Raw genomic sequence first — 13,300 nt, 5'->3', positions numbered from 1 at the left:
GTGTGCACCTGTAATCCCAGCAACTTGGGAGGCTGAGGCAGGAGAATCGCTTGAACCTGGGAGGCAGAGGTTGCAGTGAGCCGAGATCATGCCATTGCACTCCAGCCTGAGTGACAGAGTGAAACTCTGTCTCGAAAAAAAAAAATTAATAAGTAAAATAAGATAGAAAGTGACAATGAAGTCTATTATATTAATATTCTTTAAAAGCAACTTTTTTTTTTTTGAGACAGAGTCTCACTCTTTCACCCAGGCTGGAGTGCAGTGGCACGATCTCAGCTCACTGCAAACTCCGCTTCCCAGGTTAAAGCGATTCTCCTGCCTCAGCCTCCCAAGTAGCTGGGACAACAGATCCACACCACCACACCCGGCTAATGTTTGTTCTGTATTTTTAGTACAAACAGGGTTTCACCATGTTGGCCAGGTTGGTCTCGAACTCCTAACCTCAAGGGATCCGCCCTCCTTGGCCTCCCAAAGTGCTGGGATTACAGACATGAGCCACCGCGCCCAGCCTAAAAGCAACTTTTATATAAACTGGATTTCCAAAGGATGCACTAGCCCTAACATGACAATTAAGAAATGTAAATTCAAAGTAATCGCTATCTAATACAAGGAATTACAGAGAAAAATTTTCACTGCTTCCTGTAACATTATCCCAAAACTGATCCCAGAAGCCTTATTGCTGGTATCTAAAGGTCTATATATTTAGATTTAAAAAACATACCTGGGCCCTAAAAGGCCATACAGGACCTGGCTCCTAGTTTCCTGTCCAACCTTATCTCCTAATCAAATGGGCCCTCTAATAAAAAGGGCCTTTTTGCTGCTCCATACACAGGCCAACTTCATGCCTACTTCAGGATCTCTGCACTGGCTCTTGGTCCTGCCTGGAATGCTCTTTCCCCAGAACTTCTAAGTGAATTCTCTTGCTCCTTCAGGTCTCTGCTCAAATATCCCTTAACAGAGGCTCCAGCACCCCATGGCACATTTCTTAGAAAAGCCATAGCTAGAAAAGACGCTGTCTTGCCTCAAATTGTTAATGTTACTTATGTTAGATAATAACAACAAAACAGGGTTTCCTTTTTTCTGTGCTGTAAAGCAAATAAAATAAAATAAAATAAAAACAAAAACCTCCTGGTTAAATTCTGTAATCCACAGCATCATTTATCTTTAGTTTAGGCTCTTCTTTAACTCTTATTATTTAACTCTTGCTCTTTTACATTCCTTTACAGCTTTATGGTTTGTCTTCAGCGCACACCTACAAGAAGTGATTTTTAGGTTAGCTAAGTGTATAACTAAGACTAACCCATAGCAATCAGCACCTTTGCACACAGCAACTCCTAAAACATTTTTTGATGAATAAACAAATGAGTGAATAATGAACTATGACAAGACATCTGCAAAGTTTCAGGGACGTGAGGGAAAAGGTTTTTGTTCCAGTAGACTGATTTCATATCGACACTTTTACGTTAAGAATGGCAACAATGATTGTCAAACGAAAAAAATAATTTTCATCGAACCCAGAGTCCGCTTTTCTCTTCTAGTCATTAACTGCCATTAAAAAAAAAACAAAATCCTTTCTGCCCAACTGCAGTTGTCAACCATGCTCCCAAGAAATGGAGGAGGTTTTTCTCAGAAGCTGCAGGAATGCAAGAGTCTGGAAGTGGAAAGGGCAAGACAGGAGTCTGAGGTAACGCAAGGAGACTGAGAATCTCAATATTGGGGCGGAGACGCAGCATCCACAGGACCCTGGGTCCCAATCAGGTGCTGCTGGGAGGAGGCGCGTCAGCCAGGGGTGGAGGAAGCAGAAAAGGTTCTCTCACCTCTAAAGCCGCCGTGGATTAGAGCATCTGAGAAGCTCTGGAAAAAACCTGTCAGGAAAACAACGACTTCAGCAGGACCCACTAGCCAAGGAAAGGGGAATAAAATAAATAGCAAAGGGAAGGAAAAACACGCACCTCTGGGATGCTGCAGGTCCTGTTGCAGCCGCCGCCATCCCCCGTAGTCACTGTTGCTTCCGCCAGAGCTGCTACTAGCGCGCTTATCAGCTCCGCCACCGCCCAAGGGGGAAACTTCTGCAGAAACCCCAACCGCGCTTCCGTCGTTAAGTAGCCAACGAGCAGCCACGCAGCGTGCTGCTAGCGGGACGGGAGGCTACGCGCGAGCGCGTGGCCTGCTGGGGCAGTGGAGGACCGAGTCTTCCCAGCCCGCACACTGGCCCAGGACCCGCACTCCCAGTCCACGCCCCTCGCAGCCATGGGTAGGGAGGCCCGGGCCAACACGTTCTCTCCTTGTCTTCCACCGCGCCCACCGCCGCGGTCACTCCGACCAAGCGGTCACTCCGACCAAGCCTCCAGGAGTAGTAGCTCAGAAGCACTTTTGTAGCATACTGTTACCCCTCAGGAGCTTAGCAGTTAAGGGCGTTTGCATGTCCTTTAGTAACACAAGCTCCAGGCCGGGCGCTGTGGCTCGTGCCTGTAATCCCAGCACTTTGGGAGTCCGAAACGGGTAGATCACGAAGTCAGGAGTTCAAGACCAGCCTAGCCAAGATGCTGAAACCCCGTCTACGAAAAATACAAAAATTAGCCGGGCGTGATGGTGGGCGCCTGTAATCCCAGCTACTCGGGAGGCGGAGGCAAGAGAATCGCTTGAACCTGGGAGGCAGAGGTTGCAGTGAGCAGAGACCGTGCCACTGCACCACAGCCTGGGCGACAGACCAAGACTCCTTCTCAATAAATAAGTAAATAAATAAATAAACAAATAAATAACATAAGCTACTTCGAGCTCCGTTTTCCCTAGGTTTTATCATGGCCACCACAGGTAGCCAAGCCCTTTTGTCTCCGTGATGTCACTGGCGGCTGCGTGGTCTTTTCAGGGAACAGAGGGGCCTGGATGGCGCCTGGATTCCGGCGATCGTTGCGCTGGGAATGGAGAAGGGCTGGGACTCGCAGGAAGTCTTTCTGAACTAATAGCGCTAAAGGCCTTCTGGTTCCTGGGGAGACGCGCCTGGCGCCCGCGTACTATTCATTCCCTTCCTCATAACTCCACAGCCCAGGCTTTCTTCTTAGTGGGCTTCCTAGACCAAGAAGGAAAACCTTTTCTATCCGAAAGCACTGAGGGGCAGAAGGTGGCCTAAAGTGATCTCAGGGCCGCTGTGTTTCCCACCCATCGCAGTCGGTCAGGCCCTCCGTCAGCGCGCTTTGATCCATGCAGATCGGATGGGGAAAGCTGCCAGCGCCTTCCAGGGATGGGGGCAGAATGGGGAGCTGGTCTTTTTCTAACTTTATACCACTACCAAACTGTGTTAATTCATGTAGCTTTATAATAAGTCTTGAAGTCCTGTGACTTTATTCTCCCAAGATTGCTTTGGCTTATTCTAAGGCCGTTGTATTTCTAGGTGAATTTTGGAATTAGCTTGCCAGTTTAAAAAAAAGACAAAACTGCTGGGATTTGTACTGGGCTTGCGTTGGATCTGTAGATCTGTTTGGGGAAAACTAGTATATTAACAATACTAAGTCCTTCAATCCATTAATATCATTCTTTCCCACCATTTATTTAAGTGGCTTCTAATTTCTCCTGGCAATATTTTGTAGATTGTACACATATTTATATCTTAATGTTTGGATCCAAGTTGTGCTTGGATCGATTGCAGTATAGAGATCAAACATATCTTTCATTAGATTTATTCTTGAGCAGTGTTTTAAATGCGATGTTAAATAGCATTTTATTTTTTTATATTCTCGTTTGTTGTAAGAATATAGAAATGCTATTGATTTTTACATATTGATGTTATATTCAAGCATCTTGCTAAGTTCCCTTATTATTTGTAAGGGAGTCCAAAAGACTGGAGGGTCTTTTGGAATTTATGTGATTACAATCTTGCAATCTGTGAATAGAGATGGTTTAACTTTCCTGTAATCTTTATACCTTTTAGTTTTGTTGCTGACTAGTATGTCCACTATTGAATAGAAATAGTGATAATGGACTTCCTTGTCTTGGTTGTAAAATCAAGAGGAAAGCATTCAATATCAAGTGCTTTTTCTGCCTTTATTGAAATGTTCATATGTATTTTTAATAATAATATGTTACTGTTATATAATAATAATTTTAAAATAATATTTTAATAATATTGTTACAATGTAACCAATTACACTGGTTAATTTTCAAATGTTATCTAAATGGCCAATTGTCCTTCCGGATCCCCATTGTTTCCGATTGAGATGGCACTATAGGAAAGGCAGAACAAGTGAAGGAAACATAAAGTTTATTCAGGAGTTACATACAGGGGTGGTCCAGTGGTGGTGGGCTGGCCTGGAGAAATGCTACCGTTTGTATAAAAAAAAAAGGCATGTAGTCCATATAGCATATAGCATTTTCACTTAGAACCCTCCTTCTAGCAATCTCAATTTAACCCAAAAAAAAGGGCCTTGATCACCTGTACAGCCTGTGTTCCAAGGGATGGGGCAGGGGTATGGCTGTCCTTCATAGATAAGTAGTGAATCTCAGTGTTGGCTACTCTTGGATTCCTTAGCCTGGGACTCCAAACACACTTAGAATAGGGTTATTCTCAGGTATGTTCCAGTTATGGCTCAGCCATACACCAAGGTGTATACACCAACCCCTGCCATGCACCAATATGCATATAAATATGAATAGCCTCTGAAAGGGCCAATTCCTAGATTGACCTATAGGCCCACATGAAAAGTTCTATATTAATAGCTATGTCATGGCTGGGTGCAGTGGCTCATGCCTGTAATCCCAACACTTTGGGAGGTCGAGGTGGGTGGATCCCTTGAGGCCAGGAGTTGGAGACCAGCCTGGGAAACACGACAAAACCCCATCTCTACTAAAAATACAAAAATTACCTGGGCTTGGTGGTGCGCACCTATAATCCCAGCTACTAAGGAGGCTGAGGCACAGGAATCACTTGAACCTGGGAAGTAGAGGGTTGCAGTGAGCGAGATGGCACCACTGCACTCCAGCCTGGGCAACAGAGTCAGACTCTGTCTCAAAAAAAAAAAAAAATAGCTGTATCATGGACATTGAAATTATAATGAGATACCAAAACTACCACCAGAATGACTTAAATTAAAAGGATTTCCAATACCAAGCATTGACAAGGATATGGAGCATTTTTTAGAGAGAATGACCAAGGAGTTGGCTACAGTCAGTTGCTGCAGAATCAGATCTGTGGACCTTAGTGTACATCTGGTGAAATAAATAACTATAATGGTGAAGAAGAAAGCAATTGCCCAGGAATCCTACTATGGTCTGAGATAAGAAGATCATTCCTATTGCCACATCCCTGGAGGCCATTTGTCTTTTTTCAATGACTGATCATCCTATTCAGAGTGAGAGGATCCAGCGTGGAAACAAGACACCTGTTGTACCATGGCAACTGAAAGCCACTCTTTTCCACTTACCATTGTTTTCAAGCCATTAATTTCCTATTAAACTTCATTTTCCTCTTCCTGAGAGTTTCACTATAAAAATATATGTGTGTATAGATATATATTCCTAGCATAAGAGTACTACAATAGTGTTTTACATAGAACTTTTACAAGAATTCTTTGAAGTGCTTTATTGTTCGCATTTGACAGGTGAGGCGATCTCGGGTACAGGAAGGCTGAATGACATTTCCAAAGTCACCTTCTTGTAAGAGGCAGTGTCAGAAGCTGACAATGGACTTGACCACTATGCTGTCGTAGCAACAGAGAGAAATAATTTTTAAGACAATCCATGTATTTAAAAAAATTTTTGTACCTCTTGTGAGTTTTTAAAAGAATCGTTTTGAGTTTTTTCTTTTCAATTGTGATTGAATACGCCAATGCTTGTTTTATAGGCAAATATCATCTATAGTGATCAGAGATCCAAGAAAAATATAGATAGGCTGATCTTAGCATAATCTTAGAAGAATAATTATATACAACCAAATGGAATTTCTTAAATGCACAAACGGAATTAAAAGAGGAGTTTCTTTTCCATCTTAACCAAGAAGGAGGGCATAATGGAATGACCGTGTGCTAAGCAAGGGAGCAGGAAAATGAGTAGGAGGGAAAACATTGCAGAGGAGAAACTAAATTACCATGAGTGTAGAAAGAAAATGAGGACTGGTGAATGTGAAAATATCAAATGTAGTATATCAATGTCAGAACAGTTCACTATATGAAAACTCAAGTTCATTATGCACAAGAAAAACTGGAGGTAATGATTATACATTGACCCAAAATGGTACCAAGATGAGCACTGAGCCTGGGGATGACATGAAAACATTTTTAAACAAGAGGAAAGATCAAAAATAATGCAATTCTGAAAACTGCTGAGGAGCATAATGGTTTTTTCTAACACAAAAAGCTAAATTCAGTTACTTTGCTGATTTCATGAGGGAAAAGAGTCTCACCATAATAAAGAGACAATAGATTTTTTCTGTCATGACCCACTTATGATCTCCATTTGGTATATTCTATGCACAGAGTTGGTGAAAACACTATATTTACTATTTCTGAACGGAATAAGGTAATTCAATCAGCTACATCTTATACATGATCACAGGCATGGAGGTGCCATAGAAACACCTCTACAAATCTTAGAAATGTTCATGCAGATAAGACAGGGCAGCTGGCAAATTAATTTCCAAGTTATATTACAGAACTTAAAAATAGGCTGGGTGTGATGGCTCATGCCTATAATCCCAACACTTTGGGAGGCTGAAGCAAGAGGATTGCTTGAGGCCAGGAGACCAGTCTGAGCAACATAGGGAGAGCTTGTCTCTACAAAATTTTTTTTTAAGTTTGCTGAGTATGGTGGCACATGCCTGTGGTCCCAGCTACTCAGGAGGCTGAGGTGGGAAGATCATTTGAGCTGAGGTATTCGAGGCTGCAGTGAGCCACAATTGCACCACTTCACTCCAGCTTGAGCAACAGAATGAGACCCTGAAATGAATGAGACCCTGAATAGAATGAGACCCTGAAAAAAAAAAAAAAAGATTTCATGACTTTATTCAAACCAACAACAATGAACAGTGAGGATTACATTAAATGAGAAGCAATTAGGGGCTGGTTTATGGTCTTGACCTCCATTCCTTCTCCACGAGTACAGCCCACGACCCAGTGATGATTTCCCCTTCCCTGCACTGCATTGGCACTGACTTAGTTTCTAGCCCAGAATCCTGTTTTCCAGACAAAAGCCCCTGCTCCATCTCCCAGCACACTTCCTTCCCTTGCAGGCTATGCCTTCTAGACTGAAATAGAAAATACTCACATGATTTTTCCCTTGTTGCTGGGACAATAGGTGCAGGGTGATGCTCAGGACAGCCAGCGGGTGAGTGCGTGGAGGGAGGCATCCAGGTCTCAGATACGGGTTTGCATCCTGTGACCTCACCTTTTCACAGCACTGCAATAAGCATTTCACCTGCAGCAACGACAGTGCACATTTGGGGAGCTAAAGATATTTCAAGAAACTTTGTCCCAGTTACCAATTACCAAAAACAAGTACAATTTTCTATGAAGGGGGCCAGCCCCTCCACACCTGTAGGTGTTTCTCGTCAGGTGGAATGAGAGACTGAGAAAAGAAAGAGACACAGAGACAAAGTATAGAGAAAGGAAAGTGGGCCCAGGGGACTGGTGCTCAGCATACAGAGGACCCGCGCTGGCACCAGTCTCTGAGTTCCCTCAGTATTTATTGATCATTACCTCTACCATCTCGGAGAGGGGGATGTGGCAGGACAATAGGGTAATAGTGGGGAGAGAGTCAGCAGGAAAACATATGAACAAAGGTCTCTGTGTCATAAACAAGGTTAAGAAAAGCTACTGTGCTTTGATGTGTACATACACAAACATCTCAGTGCATTAAAGAGCAGTATTGCTGCCAGCATGTCTCACCTCCAGCCCTAAGGTGGTTTTCTCCTATCTCAGTAGGTGGAACATACAATCAGGTTTTACACAGAGACATTCCATTGCCCAGGGACAAGCAGGAGACAGATGCTTTCCTCTTATCTCAACTGCAGAGAGGCCTTCCTCTTTCACTAATCCTCCTCAGCACAGACCCTTTACAGGTGTGGGGCTGGGGGATGGTCAGGTCTTTCCCTTCCCTCGAGGCCATATCTCAGGCTATCACATGGGGAGAAACCGTGGACAATACCTGGCTTTCCTAGGCAGAGGTCCCTGTGGCCTTCGGCCTTCCACAGTGTATTGTGCCCCCGGGTACTTGAGATTAGAGAGTGGTGATGACTTTTAACAAGCATACTGCCTTCAAGCACTTGTTTAACAAAGCACATCCTGCATAACCCTAAATTCATTAAACCTTGAGTCAACACAGCACATGTCTCTGCAAGCACAGGGTTGGGGCTAGGGTTACAGATTAACAGCATCTCAAGGCTGAAGAATTTTTCTTAGTACAGAACAAAATGGAGTCTCATGTCTACTTCTTTCTACATAGACACAGTAACAGTCTGATCTCGCTTTCTTTTCCCCACATTCTAGCGGGCATCTCTAGCAAGATGAGAGTGTTTGGCAGAGGCTCTTGCTTTCCATAATCCCTGGAGGCAACAGGAAGAGGCTCCTAGGGAGGGAGCAGGAAGGTGTGAGTCTAGACTGAGGGGCTAGCAGCGGAGCACACGCGTCTTACTAGAGTCTGTGCTTTCCTGAGATGGTACCCTACAGAAAACCCGATTTTCTGTTAATCCTCAGATTCCTGAGCCAAACTATCATTTCACTGTGAACAGAGAAATGGGATCATGCGAGGAACTTGAGAAGGATATGTGAACAGATTACAGTGCAAACAGCAACTTGAAGTCAAATACTGATATGAAAAATAAATGGAAACAATGTTGGGCGTTCCAATGTAAATAAACAATCAAATGTAGATGTTATATATTCTATAAATATATATTTTATTAACATTTACCCCTAGAGAGAGAGAAATTCTAAATTATACAATATTTATAAAAGAAACAGAGACATTTATCAGAGTCCCTCATATACACAGAGCACCAAGTTCATATGATCCAGAGAGAAATTCTACTAGTAAACTAACTGATAACCTGATGCTACCTAAACTATTCAAGTCTTAGTCAATCTTCCCAATAGTTTTCAGGAAGGGTGCGTAAAGGTGATATGAGATCTTACTCTGGTTTGAGCCATGTATTACAAAAGTATAGGACATGTGAATATAGATGTAAACTTTTTAAATATTAGAAGCCATTGTGTCAGCACATTGAAACATTACATCATAATCCACTGCCTTTTGTGCCAGAAATGCAAGTGAGAGTCAACACTTGGAAATCCATTAATACAATTAATTATGTTAAGAGAATCAATGAGAATGTTATGTTTTCATGATCATAGATTTAAAAAAAGACATTGCTAGGATTCTGCAGAAAATCATATTTAAAAAATTAATAAGGTACTAGTGTAAAATATATACATATTTTTAGACAGGGTCTTGCTCTGTCACCCCAGCAAGAGTGCAGTGGTGCAATCATAGTTCACTGTAGCCTCGGCCTCCTGGGCTCAAGTGATCCTCTTGCCACAGCCTCCCCAGCAGCTGGGACTACAGGCACATGCCAGCACACCCGGCTAATTTTTTTATTTTTTGTATTTTGTAGAGACAGGGTCTCACTATATAGCCCAGGCCAGTCCTGATCTCCCAGCCTTAGTAGATCCTACTGCCTCAGCCTCCCAAATTACATGCATGAGCCACTGCGCCTGGCCCTAAATGTTTCTTGAGAGCAAAATCTACTTTCTATAAAGGTGGGCATGAGTCAACACTTTCAAAGCCATTAGGGGCCAGGTGTGGTGGCTCATGCCTGCAATTACAGCACTTTGGAAGGCCGAGGCAGGTGGAACACCTGAAGTCAGGAGTTCCAGACCAGTCTGGCCAACATGGCAAAACCCCTTCTCTAGAAAAACTACAAAAATTAGTTGGGCATGGTAGGCACGCCTGTAGTCCCAGCTCCTCAGGAGGCTGAGGCAGGAGAATTGCTTGAATCTGGGAGGTAGAGGTTGCAGTAAGCCGAGATTGTGCCATTGCACTCCAGCCTGAGCAACAGAGCAATATTCTGTCTAAAAAAAAAAAAAAGAAAAAGAAAAAAAAGAAAAAATTTAAAAAACTATTAGGACAGTCTTGGAAGAAAAAGTCTCTTGGGTAAGGATGGTAAGGATTAATTAACCGGTACACAGGCTGGCAAGGTGACCCCTAGTGGTCTGCCAGTCTCAGAAAAAAATTTATGCATCTAGGGAAAAATTGGTCACAACTAGGCAATTAGATCACAGCCTGCCCATCAAGTAAAACAAAATTCTGTGTCAAGCACACTGTAAAAAAAAACAACACTGGTACAAACCTTAAGCATTCCCTGATAGGCATTGTAGACTTTTTTGGTTTGTTCTGCTTTTTGTTTTGTTTTTTGTTCCCTAGAGATTAATCAGCAGAATGAGACCCTTAAATTTCAAAGCATGCAATAATGGTCCCCCCATTACTTGAACCCCTGCTAGTTACATGTTTGAAAATTAATTGATAACTGATTTTGGCCAGGCGCGGTGGCTCATGCCTGTAATCCCAGCACTTTGGGAGGCCAAGGCAGGCAGATCATCTGAGGTCAGGAGTTCAAGACCAGCCTGGCCAACATGTTAAAACCCCGTCTCTACTAGTGGTGGCACAGGCCTGGAATCCCAGCTACTCTTGAGGCTGAGGCAGGAGAATCGCTTGAATCCGGGAGGCAGAGGTTGTAAGTGAGCCGACATCACACCACTGCACTCCAGCCTGGGTGACAAGAGCAAAACTCTGTCAAAAAGAAGAAAGAGAGAAAGAGAAAAGAAAAATTAAGGTCCTCTCTCATGCATGTTTTAATTTGTATTTGTATAAATTTAAGGGGTACAAGTGTAGTTTTGTTACATGGACATACTGGGTAGTGGTGAAGTCTGGACTCGTAGTGTAAACATTCCCTGAAGAGTGCACATTATATCCACTACAAAATTTCTCAACCCTCACCCCTCTCACTCACACACCCTTCTGAATCTCCAGTGACTATTATTCCACTCTCTGTGTCCATGAGTATGTGTTATTTAGCTCCTATTTATAAGTGAGAACATGCAGTATTTGACTTTCTGTTTCTGTTATTTTACTTAAGATAATGAACTTCGTTTCCATCCATGTTGCTGCAAAAGACGTAATTTCATTCTTTTTTAAATTTTGAAGTTTATTTTAGACATAGGGATACATGTGCAGATTTGTTACATGAGAATATTGTGGATTTTATTGTTTTCATGGCTGAATAGTATTCCACTGTATGCATACCACATTTTCTTTAGCCAATCATCTATTGATGGACACTTAGATTGATTTCATATCTTTGCTATTGTAAAGATATGGAATACAGCAATCCTGCTACTGGATATATACATAAAGGAGAAATACTATATAAAAAAGATACCTGCACTTGTATGCTTAGAGCAGCACTTAAGTTGATTCCATATCTCAAAGATATAATACTTCTCTTTTATCTATATATCCAGTAGCAGGATGCTGGATCCAGCCTAGGTGACAAGAGCGAGACTCTGTCTGAGAAAAAAAAAAAAGAATGAAAGATAGAACCTCACAACAGATTCAACAGAAATTTTAAAAGAATTTAAGGTATTATGACGAACAACTAATGTCAACAAGGTTAGCAACATAAATGAAATAAGCAAATTCCGACAAAGACATTAAGTAGCAACATTGACTAAAGAACAAATAGAAAATCTTAATAGACGTATATAAAGTAAAAAAAAAAATTGAATTAGTAATCAAATATATTCCCCCTGAAGAAGAGTGTAGTCCTAGATGCCTTAACCCATGAATTCCATCTAACATTTAAGGAAGAAAGTATATCAGTCATACACAAACATTTCCAGCAAATACAGAAAAGAAGATATGCCAAAACATTTTAGAAAGCCAGTATTAGCTGGATGCCAAAGCAGGATGGAGATATCAGAAGAAAAGGAAAGTGCCAAACAATATCTCTCACAAGTTTACCTGCAAACGTGTTTGACAACCTGGAAGCAAATTACATCCAACAGTATGTAAAATGATCATACACTACATGTCTCTGGAATTAATACTACTAGTAATGCAAATTTGGTTTACTATCTAAAACACAATGAACATAGTACATCATAGAAATAAAATAAAGTAGAAAATCAATAGAATCATGTCAAAAGACATAAAAGAATTTTGGCAAAATCCAACACTAATTCCTGATAACTCACAACAAACATGCAGAAAAAAAAAATAGGTGACAAAACTAACATAAAGGACAAAGGAGAGTAATTGGAATTATACCACTTTAAGGCTGTTATCTTTAATAAAAGTGTTAAAATATTAATTCAGGCCAGGTGTGGTGGCTTACGCTGCTGATCCCAGCACTTTGGGAGGCCGAGACGGGTGGATTACGAGGTCAGGAGATCGAGACCATCCTGGCTAACATGGTGAAACCCCGTCTCTACTAAAAACACAAAAAATTAGCCGGGTGTGGAGCCACCATGTCTGGCCTACGTATTGTAATCTTTCAGCTAACAATTTAAAAAATTGAAACAAACAGATACAGCTAAAAAGCCAGCAGAAGAGAGAAAACAGAAGACTAAAAAATAATCACACAAAAGAAAGAATCGAGAAAAAAAGAAACAGAGACAGAAAACAAATAGCAACAGGGTACACTTAAATCTAGTCATTTCAACCATTACATTAAATATAAAAGGGCCCAGCCTTCATAGCTCACGCCTGTAACCCCAGCACTCTGGAAGCTGAGGTGGGAAGATGACTTGAGACCAGGAGTCTGAGACCAGCCCTGGCAACATAGTGAGATCCTGTGTCTGCAAAAAAAGAAAAATTTAAATAATAAAAAATTAGCCAGGCACAGTGCCATATCCCTGCATTCCTAGTTACTCAGGAGGCTGAGGTGAGAGGATCCTTTGATCCTAGGAGTTCAAGGTTACAACAAGCTATGATCATGCCACTGCAGCCCAGCCTGTGTGACCGAGCCAGACCCTGTTTCTAATACATAAATATAGAAGGACTGGATATCTCAATTTCAAAGTTTAGATTTTCAGATGAGATTAAACAATAAATAAATAAACAAGACCCAACACTATGCTGCTCACAAGAACCACATTTTAGATACAGACACAACATTTAGGCAAAAGTATAGATGTAAATGTGCCATGCAAATACTAATCCTAAAAGAGTTGGTGTGCCCATATTAATATTAGATAAAGTGGTCTTCAGAACAGGAGTACTGCCAAAGATAAAGGTGTCAAGTCATATTCAAAATAGA

General features: G+C 41.7%; 1 protein-coding gene and 1 long non-coding RNA gene across 5 annotated transcripts in view; both read right to left on the bottom strand.

Moving 5' to 3' along the window:
• Positions 1-2,088, bottom strand: part of LOC131384401 (protein SGT1 homolog) — a 37,138-nt gene extending 35,050 nt beyond the window's left edge. For 3 of the 4 annotated variants that reach the window (XR_009215211.1, XR_009215212.1, XR_009215216.1), the window contains exon 1: positions 1,953-2,088. The gene's annotated coding sequence lies outside the window, so the exon portion shown is untranslated. Of the gene's footprint in view, positions 1-1,817; positions 1,866-1,952 lie in introns of all 4 variants that reach the window. The other variant, XR_009215215.1, reaches the window with a different exon arrangement.
• A 2,196-nt stretch (positions 2,089-4,284) lies between these two features.
• On the bottom strand, positions 4,285-11,517 carry LOC131384402 (uncharacterized). The gene is made up of 4 exons (XR_009215217.1): positions 11,423-11,517; positions 7,255-7,404; positions 4,860-4,927; positions 4,285-4,316 (listed from the first exon to the last, which is right to left on the bottom strand). It is a non-coding gene; the product is annotated as an uncharacterized LOC131384402 (long non-coding RNA).
• Positions 11,518-13,300: the final 1,783 nt, after the last annotated feature.

The sequence above is a fragment of the Hylobates moloch genome, unplaced genomic scaffold (genome assembly GCF_009828535.3).
Source record: "Hylobates moloch isolate HMO894 unplaced genomic scaffold, HMol_V3 SCAFFOLD_10, whole genome shotgun sequence".
Classification (NCBI taxonomy): domain Eukaryota; kingdom Metazoa; phylum Chordata; class Mammalia; order Primates; family Hylobatidae; genus Hylobates; species Hylobates moloch.
The sequence above is the reverse complement of the archived record's forward strand: the minus strand, read 5'-3'. Positions and strand labels throughout refer to the sequence as shown.